We start from the raw sequence: 8963 nt of genomic DNA on the forward strand, positions 1-8963 counted from the left end.
TATGTGTCTCAGTGTCTCTGTGTATATCTGTGTGTGTGTGTGTGTGTGTGTCTGCGTGTGTGTGTCTGCATTCGCAGTTGACATCAGGTGTCTTCCTTAATTGCTGTCCTTCATTTTTGAGATACTGTCTCTCACTGAGGACAGAGACTACAGGTGTGTCTGCACTGACCAGGAGCCCCTGGAGTCCCTCCTCTCCATCCCCAGCCCTGAGGTTACACACTCAGACTGTCATGCCTGGCTTTTACATGGTGCTGTGGTCTTCTTGCTTGTACAGCATCTTTACCCATGGTAAAGCATGTACAGCATCTTTACCCACTAGGCCTTCTCCCCAGTCTCCATAAGGGGCCTTTAAATTCTAGATGTTTTAATAGAGTTGCATTAGCGGCCTACTTACATGCTTTCTGCAGCCTCTTCTCCAAAAGCCCTCCCCAAACCCCCGATCCCTCCCATCCCTGGTTCCAGGCAAAGATGTCTCAGTGGGAAAGAAGCCAGGAACCTGCAGACCAGTATCAAACTCAGAAATGCGTTAATGCCTGATATATTCCAAAGTCACAGGTCTAAGAAACATAAAGCATGGGTAGGAAAGCTTCGGCCCCATTGGCATTAGAAAGGGAATGTTAGCAAGTGTGTGGTCAATGGTAGGCGGACAGCTTGTCCACCCCTGATGTAGACAATTAAGAAGTCTGTTAAAAAAGAATCACTCGTGTTATACATTGAGGGATTTCATCCCACAAGGTAAATGCATTTATTTCCCTAATGTGGTTTCCCATGGTTTTAAGAGCTAAGCACTGCAAACTGAAGCACCTTGCATGGTTTGTTCTTAGCAGAACCTCGGTTTGATGATGCCAGAGTTACAGACATTCTGTAAACATCTCCAGCTGCCCGGGGAAGGAGGAAGTGAGAGGAAGTAAGCTCAGGTCAGAAGGCATGTGCATGTCGTGATTCTGCTCCTGCCCAAAATCTAGGCTGTGTTCCTGTGGACTACAGAGAAAACGTTTTCCCCTTGGTAGGAGGACCATGCTGTATTGTGGTGCTCTATGTGCTTAGCCATTGAGTCAGCAGCTAGGGGCAGACTCTCATGCCCCTGGTGGACACGACCTCCACATACCATACCCTGTACCTTACTCCTTTCCTACTTAGGCCATCTTGTGACTTGTGTATGAGATTCTGTGAGGTTCTTGTGTACACACTCTTGCTACCGCCTCTAATGCCAGCAGGGCCAGGCATGCTCCAGGAAAGGCAGGCATGCTGTGGGCGTATCCTGATAGCATGGAGTGGGAACCAGTTAATGTTGTCTCCTCCCAGAGAGACAGAGACTCACAGAAACAGGCCACTGGAAGCAGTGACGTGAGAGGAGGCAGTAGGCCATGCTGACAACACAGTTGTGACTTCCTGATAGTGGCCATCGGTATCTTCCTGCCCACCTCTCTGTCCTCCAATCTGTCCTCATGCTTCCCAGTACTGTGTCCCCCATGAAAATGCACCCATGTAATCTTTCGTCTAACCCTTTCCTGGAACACTGGGCTAGGTCAGTTACCTGTATTCCCCCAGAAAAGCGTACCCAAGCAATCCTGAGAGACTCAGTGGCCATTACCACCACGCACATCCCATGGGCGTGAATAACCATTGATGCTGATCAGACTGCACTCAGCCAGGATCACCAGATTCGAGGTTACCTTTTTAGTTCAAATTCTTCCACCTTGGAAACGGAGCCATAAGGACAGGGAGCAGAGAATTCTGCACATCTAACAGAGCCCCCCGTGTATTTTTTCTCCATCACTGTTGACGCCTTTTGTTTCCATATGGACCAGCACGTGAGAAACACGTTCTGCAAACTGATGCACGGCCTGCACCATCCCTGACAGAAAGCTAACTCAGAAGAGCCCGAGAGTCTGCCCTGTGAGTGAACCCAAGTGTCCTCAGGAGACTTAACCGAGAAAGGAGCCACCGCAGGTGCTGGTAGGATTTTTGTCCCTTCTGGGAAGTCTTCAGCTCCTTGCTGTGTGGAAGCTGGTGCTCACGGCAGGCACACGGCGTGACTTGATGTCACAAGCGAATTAGTCACAGGCCATTAGGGACACATGAAAACAGTCCCATTGTTTCGTGGTTCAGAATGGTCACGGTGGATTATAAAGAATACCGTTACTCCGTTTTTCTTGCAGTTGGGAAGGCGGAACCAGACAAAAGTGGAACATTTGACAACAAGGAACAGGAAGGAATGCTTCCTGGACCTGAGGAGGAAGAGATGGTGCCCAGACACCAGATGTGTGCAGGCGCTCCAACATGACAGTGTGCCAGCACAGAAGTACTCCGCCGCCGGGAGCAACCCCCATGACGCTCTATGACGTCACCATACGCCACAGTGTGAGTTTCTCATACTGTTATTTTTAGCCAAGCTGTTTGTACACACAAGGACCCATGCATACAGTTGTCAGCGTCCGGCTCGGGAACGTCCCCAAGCACGTAAGTACTCCACAGTTTTCAGGGGAGCTGTTCTTGCTGCGTATGCATGAGGTGCGGGGTTCAATTGTTGGATACTAAATAAAAGACACAAATAACTTAAACAACTAGTGAGTCAGAAAAAAGTCAGAACTTTGTTTAGAACTAGAAAAGTAAGTGACAAAGTCCTTACATAGGTGTTGAGAGGCAACTTGGAGATGAATGGGAGATCCTGTCAGAGCCCAGAAGAGAACTTCCCATCATTGCCCATCTCTGGACCTGGAAGTGGGTACCTTCCAGGAACCACGCCCTGCGCTCTGTGCCAGGCCACCAACTCGGACACTGAGAACTTGGAAACTTTCTTTGCACGTAGTACTTCAATAAAATGCTTACCACACAGAAGCAGTCCATAGTATAAATTCTAATCCGAAACAAAATCATTTACAGCATGGGTTCCAGGCATCCTTGAGGCCCTTCCCCTAGGGACAAGTGTGGAATTCAGCACAGAAGTTCTTCCTTTTGCTTCCTCAAAAAACCCAGCCCTGTAATTAAGCTCAGCTCTGCATTGAACTCTTTTCCCACTGTGTCTCAGCATTTCCCCACCCTGCCTTCTAGAACAGTGATTCCCGTAGGGTTGTGTCCAGACAAGCATGGTGGAAACTGAGCATGTGCTGGAGAGCGTCCCTCAAGTGGGTCAGGAGGGATCATGTAACATGCTAAGCACATGCTTCTTTTCCAGGGTTAGCTGAACCTTTGCCAAAACAGCTGACAGTCCATCTTCTCTACTGACCCAAATAAAACACAGGAGATGCCTGGCAGCTTTGAAGGGCCTAAATACAAAATACCACCACAAACCTGCCATTCACATGACATCACAGCCTCCAATGAAGCACCCAACTTTTGTCAGAGTCCTGGGAATGTGCCCAACCACTGTTAGGAGACTTGGGGGAGAAAGAAAGAAATGTACTTAAATACTGTAGCAGAAGCAACAGCAAAGACCTGTTTCCCTCGGCCCACTGACTTGGGTCCAATGAAGAAAGCGAGTGATTTGAAAAGCTATGAAGACAGGCCTGTGTCTATGTGCCTACAGGCCTAAGGAGAAGCAGGTCATAGACCTGCAGAGGCTTACAGCTTCCTCCCTCCCTCCTGTCTCACTCGCAGATATCTGGTTTCAAATGATAAAGGCAGCATCGGCAGGCAGGAAGTACCTCCATCCTCCTGGGCAATGTTCCGCAGAGGTCGTGGGCTTCCGGCACCTGGGTGGGAACCAGACTTGGAAGAGGTAAGTGGTGTGAGGCAGCTGACTCTGAGATGTGTGCAGCTCTCCCTAAATCCCTGACCCAAGACTTCCTTATAGCTTGGGCCGAGCCTGGAAGACTCACTCACCCCAGTGGTGAGGACAGCATGAGCCATCATGGTACCTGGACATGAAGAGACTGGTTGGGAAGCACTAACCGGGCAGCAGTCCTGGATAAATCCAAGATGGCGATACAGACAGGGGAGGCAACCTGCTAACTCACTCGTGGGCCTCAGCACCAATAGAAAAGGTGTGACACCTCTTCTGGGTCACTGACCTGTAGAGAGTGGTCATGACACTTTAAGGTTAATAATGTAGAAAGGGGGGAGCGTCATGGCATGTGAAGAACACAGCCATCCCTTGGCATCTGCAAAAGATTTGTTCCAGGCCCTGAGTACCAAAATCCACGAACGCTTACGAATCTGTGAAAAGTGGTGCAGTGTGTGAATATTCATGCACACGCACTTTCACAGACTCTACATCACCACCATTGTGAGCCTGACTGTATGTGGTAAATGAACTAAACATGAAGTAAGTAACGGTCGGACTACTCTGGAGGACGGCGGAGGCCCCAGAACGTAGCAGGAGGCAGCACTGTTGCTCCATTTGCGCCGATTCAGAACAGGAATTTCAAAAGACGCACCGTTCAAGTCTCACCAACAAACACAGTTACTGAAACAGGAGCTGGACAAGGCAAGGACAATAGATATTTTAACATGAACTGGGATATCTCAGGGGGCCTTGGCCCTACACAAAGAACTACAGGTAATTAAAGAACACTGAGGAGCTGGAGAGATGGCTCAGCGGTTAAGAGCACAGGCTGCTCTTCCGGAGGTCCTGAGTTCAATTCCTGGCAGCCACATGGTGCTCATAACTATCTAAGGTCTGATGCCCTCTTCTGGCATGCAGGTGTACATGCAGATAGAGTACTGATATACATAAAATAAAATAAATAAATCTTTTTAAAAAAGTGCCGAGGAGGGGAGAAACGACCCTCTCAGGGAAGAGCACACCAATTGGGTATCCAATGCCAAGTGGTCATCCCTGGAAACATACAAGTGACAGTATACAGGCTGAGCAGCTTGCATTTATGTATTTAGGAATATGTATACATGTATGTAACAACAATTAATGAATAACGAAGCCATGAATTTGAAAGAGGGCAAGAAGAGGTATATGGGTGGGCTTGGAGGAAAGAGACAGGGGAAATAATGTAATTATAATCTCAAAGAAAATGACTTAAGCAAAAGTTTCTACAGGATAACGTCATGCTGATCTGCTGTCTGAAACCGACAACTCATTCTTTTTCCTGTTTGTTCTGTCAAATCTGTTGGATCCTTCAGCAAAGTCAAGGCAAGTACTCTCTGTCACCCCTACTCCCAGACACACCTTTTATCCTAGCACTCAGGAAGGAGAGACAGGAAGATCTCTTGAATTCGAGAACCATCTGAGTTACACTGCAAGTTCCAAGCTCCACCATCCCCTCCAAAAAAATGGTCATTCCTTTCAACAGAGGACCATGCTATGGGTCTGTGAGTGTGAGCGTGTTAACTGCATATCCTTTGACAGAGTGAATAGAACACACACAGGTTATAAATGTAGCCTCAGAGTTATAAATGTATACAGAGTGTCTACATTAGCCCATGACTTGGAAAATCAAGTCATATGTTCTGTTTTATAATAAAATCTTAACATATATCTTGTGTCATTGTCATTGAGCATTTGGGTCCAGGTAAATTCTGGCAACACAGTATCCTGAGATTACCTGGTTACTGAGAGACTTAACCCTGACTCCTGCCACCCCCCTCCCTACCTGTTGCCTGGAAACAAGAGATAGTAACACACTGGGTTTAAACAGGAAACAGTTCCCTTGGTTCCCACCTGGTCATGCTAATTTTGAGGGATGGAGACTTAGGAGGTGGTGCTGGATTGGAGGAAGTGGGTCAATGAGAATGTGCCATTAAGAGGTATCTTGTCCCTGTGCACGTGCTCTCGTGCTCTCTCTCTTTCTCCCTCTCCTTCCCACAGCCCCCCTCCCCAACCCTTCCCAGCAGCTTCACATCAGCAGAGCCCTGAAATGTGCCTCAGAACCCTCCACCCCCGCCCCACAACTGCTTCCAAGGCCTTTGCAGTGCAACCTACTACCTTAAAGCCAAAGGGCGCTCTCTCCTCCAGCCGAGCAAGATGCCCAAAGGAAAGAAGGCCAAGGGGAAAGAAGGTGGCCCTGGCCCCCGCCGTGGTCAAGAAACAACAGGCCAAAAAGGTGGTCAATCCTTTGTTTGAGAAAAGGCTTAAGAACTTCGGCATTGGGCAGGACATCCAGCCCAAAAGAGATCTCACACGCTTCGTCAAATGGCCCCGCTACATCAGGCTGCAGTGGCAAAGAGCCATCCTCTATAAGTGGCTCAAAGTACCTCCTGCCATCAACCATTTCACCTAGGCCCTGGACAGGCAAACTCAGCTGCTTAAGCTTGCCCACAAGTACAGGCCAGAGACAAAGCAGGAGAAGCAGCAAAGGCTGCTGGCCTGCACTAAGAAGAAAGCTGCTGGCAAAGGGGACGTCCCAACTAAGAGACCACCTGTCCTCCAAGCAGGGGTCAATACAGTCACCACCTTGGTGGTGACTAAGAAGGTTCAGCTGGTGGTCATTGCCCTTGATGTGGACCCCACTGAGCTGGTGGTTTTCCTGTCTGCCCTTTGTTGAAAGATGGGGGTGCCCGACTGCATCATCAAGGGAAAGGTCAGGCTGGGGACCCTGGTCCACAGGAAGACGTGCACCACTGTTGCCTTCACACAGGTTAACTCGGAAGACAAGGGTGCTCTGGCTAAGCTGGTGGAAGCTGTTAGGACCAATTATAATGACGGATATGACGAGATCCGAGGCCACTGGGGAGTCAATGCCCGGGGTCCTAAGTCTGTGGCTCGCATTGCCAAGCTGGAAAAGGCAACGGCTAAAGAACTCGCCATGAAACTGGGTTAAATGTACACTAAGTTTTCTGTACATAAATATAATTACAAAATTAAAAAAAAAGCCAAAGGGCTTACCTTCTTTTCTCTGAGTTAATCCAGGAAGTAGGAGCAACTGGACAAAGATACTTGTAGGTGAAAAATAGAAATAAAAAGGAAAGGAAAGGACACAATGGCTCCTGGGTATGGTGGAGGAGAAAGTTTATTATAGATATGTGGGGGAACATAGCCAGAGGCAGACACATCTGTAAGACTCCAGAGCAATCATGACACTGAGCCACGTGGGGAGAGGGGGAGGTGAAGGGGGAGGAGAAAGGAGGGAACCGTATTCAGGAGGTCAAAGGTTAAAAAGGGGCTAGGCAATCACAATATCTGCATTAGGTAGAAAAGAGTCTCAAAAGAAAGGGCAGCCCAGCCCCTGGGCTGAAGAGTTTGAGGTAGGAAAGAGGGGGTACCAATGATACTCTGTAACAAGTAGGGACTGAAGGATGCTGGGAGAGCCTGGTGGCCAGCTCTGCTTTAATATATTAAATGGGCAACTCAGCCCTTTGTGGGTTTGAAACTTAGCAGTAGGGCAGTGAATGTGTGTGCCCTGGGCCTGAGGTCTCCCAGCTCTTCCACAGCCAGGCTGGGTACTAGAGATGGAAGGATTCCTGAACAAGGAGACGCTCTGGGAAAGTGCCATTCACAGTGCAAGTTAAAGTTTCTCCTTGCCAAGCCCCTCCCCACTTGTCTATAGGCCAGGCCCCCCCCCACACTTGTCTATAGGCCTGTCATACAGAAACTCCTCATTACAGAAAGCGACGGTCTCTAAGCTGTTTTGCACACGGACTTTTAGGCTAAATCTTTCTTCTGTGTTTGTTGGTTTTCTGGCTGTACTCAGTGTCGGAGAGGCTGGCCAGGAAAAGTGCTGATGTAGCCCAAGTCTTCATCTCTGCTCTGGATCAGAGGAATCTCTGCCAAAGCTTGACCCCTCGCAAGGCAACTTTCCTGAATGCATTAACTCTCTTACAACGTGCCACCAAGATATGTGCAGCGACAGGTCCTAGTGGCTAGCCAGGTGTGGAAGTATGCACGCTCACACATGCTCACCCCCAAACCAGGGAAGAAGAATCTGGAGAACAGGTCCAAACCGGTTTTACTCTTCTCCCTGGGGACTCTCCTCTGTAGGAGTGCAGAACAGTGGCCCAGACGGGTGGGCGAACATTTCCTTTGCCTCCAGGGACCCATCTCCTCTGCAGAGCTGAGGAGAGCAGCAGTGTGGGGAAGGAGGTCATTGCTTGCTTCCTCTACCCTTGTCTTCCTGAGGAGGAGAAAACGTGCCACCCAGCATGGCTGCCTGCCAGCCTTGGCCTGGATGAGGGGAAACGGCACCTTTACTGAGCACAGCTCCAGATGCCTGCTACCCGTGACTCCCTGGGGCCGTTCTAGTCCTAAGGGACTGGAGAGCTGAGGTGAATGTTGGGTGGACTCAGAAGCAGTCAAGCGGCCCTTGTCCTCAAGTTATAAACAAGCCGAGTGGACAACAAAACACGGAGGTGTGTGGGAATAACACATTGTCTAGATTCCAAAGTTGCTATAGAAAGCCAGATCTTCAAGTATGGAACATGGCAGGGGCGCAAAGGGCTGAATCTCCTCAAGCGCGTGGACCAGGAAATAGACTCTGTCTCTAGCAATGCGGAAGGATCCCAGGAGAGCTGGAAAGCCGAGCTGTGCTGACCACAGGACAAGATGATGCTTCTGGCAGCTGAGTGGAGCCACTGGCCTGTTCATGTGGTCTTACGGTCTCCATGACACCCCTAGGATGGTGCTACGATCTTCCCCACCTTTGCAGATGAGAACCCTAGGGTCAGGCATGCAGCAAATTCCCCATGTCACCAGACTGATCCATGAGTGAGCGGTTGTTAGGAGCCAGGCTCTGGGGTCAGGACCCTGGCTTCCCAACCAGCGGCCAGGGCTGCTTTCTGCCAATCACATAATCTGTGTGTGCTTAGGTTCCCCAATCTGGAAAGTGGAAGCTAATAATGGCGTTTGCCTCCCAGGGTTGTGAAACTGAACCGGGACAAAGGAAAAGGAAGGAGGACCGACTTCTTTACCAGTCAATGCCCCGGGGGCTCATGCAGGCAGCTCAGAGGGAACTCGGGAAATGCTTCGCCAGTGCTGGGTACAGACTGTCAGGACAGGTGTGATGGGACCAGCTTCAAAGGTCCAGATTTCATTGGCCTTGTATAAAGGAAATCCAGCTTGGCATGATGCTCTG

General features: G+C 49.4%; 1 pseudogene; it reads left to right on the forward strand.

Annotated features, from left to right (window-relative positions):
- Positions 1-2113: 2113 nt before the first annotated feature.
- Positions 2114-6716, forward strand: LOC116895896 (annotated as a pseudogene).
- The last annotated feature ends 2247 nt before the right edge of the window (positions 6717-8963 follow it).

Source organism: Rattus rattus, chromosome 3 (genome assembly GCF_011064425.1).
Source record: "Rattus rattus isolate New Zealand chromosome 3, Rrattus_CSIRO_v1, whole genome shotgun sequence".
In the NCBI taxonomy this organism is placed as follows: domain Eukaryota; kingdom Metazoa; phylum Chordata; class Mammalia; order Rodentia; family Muridae; genus Rattus; species Rattus rattus.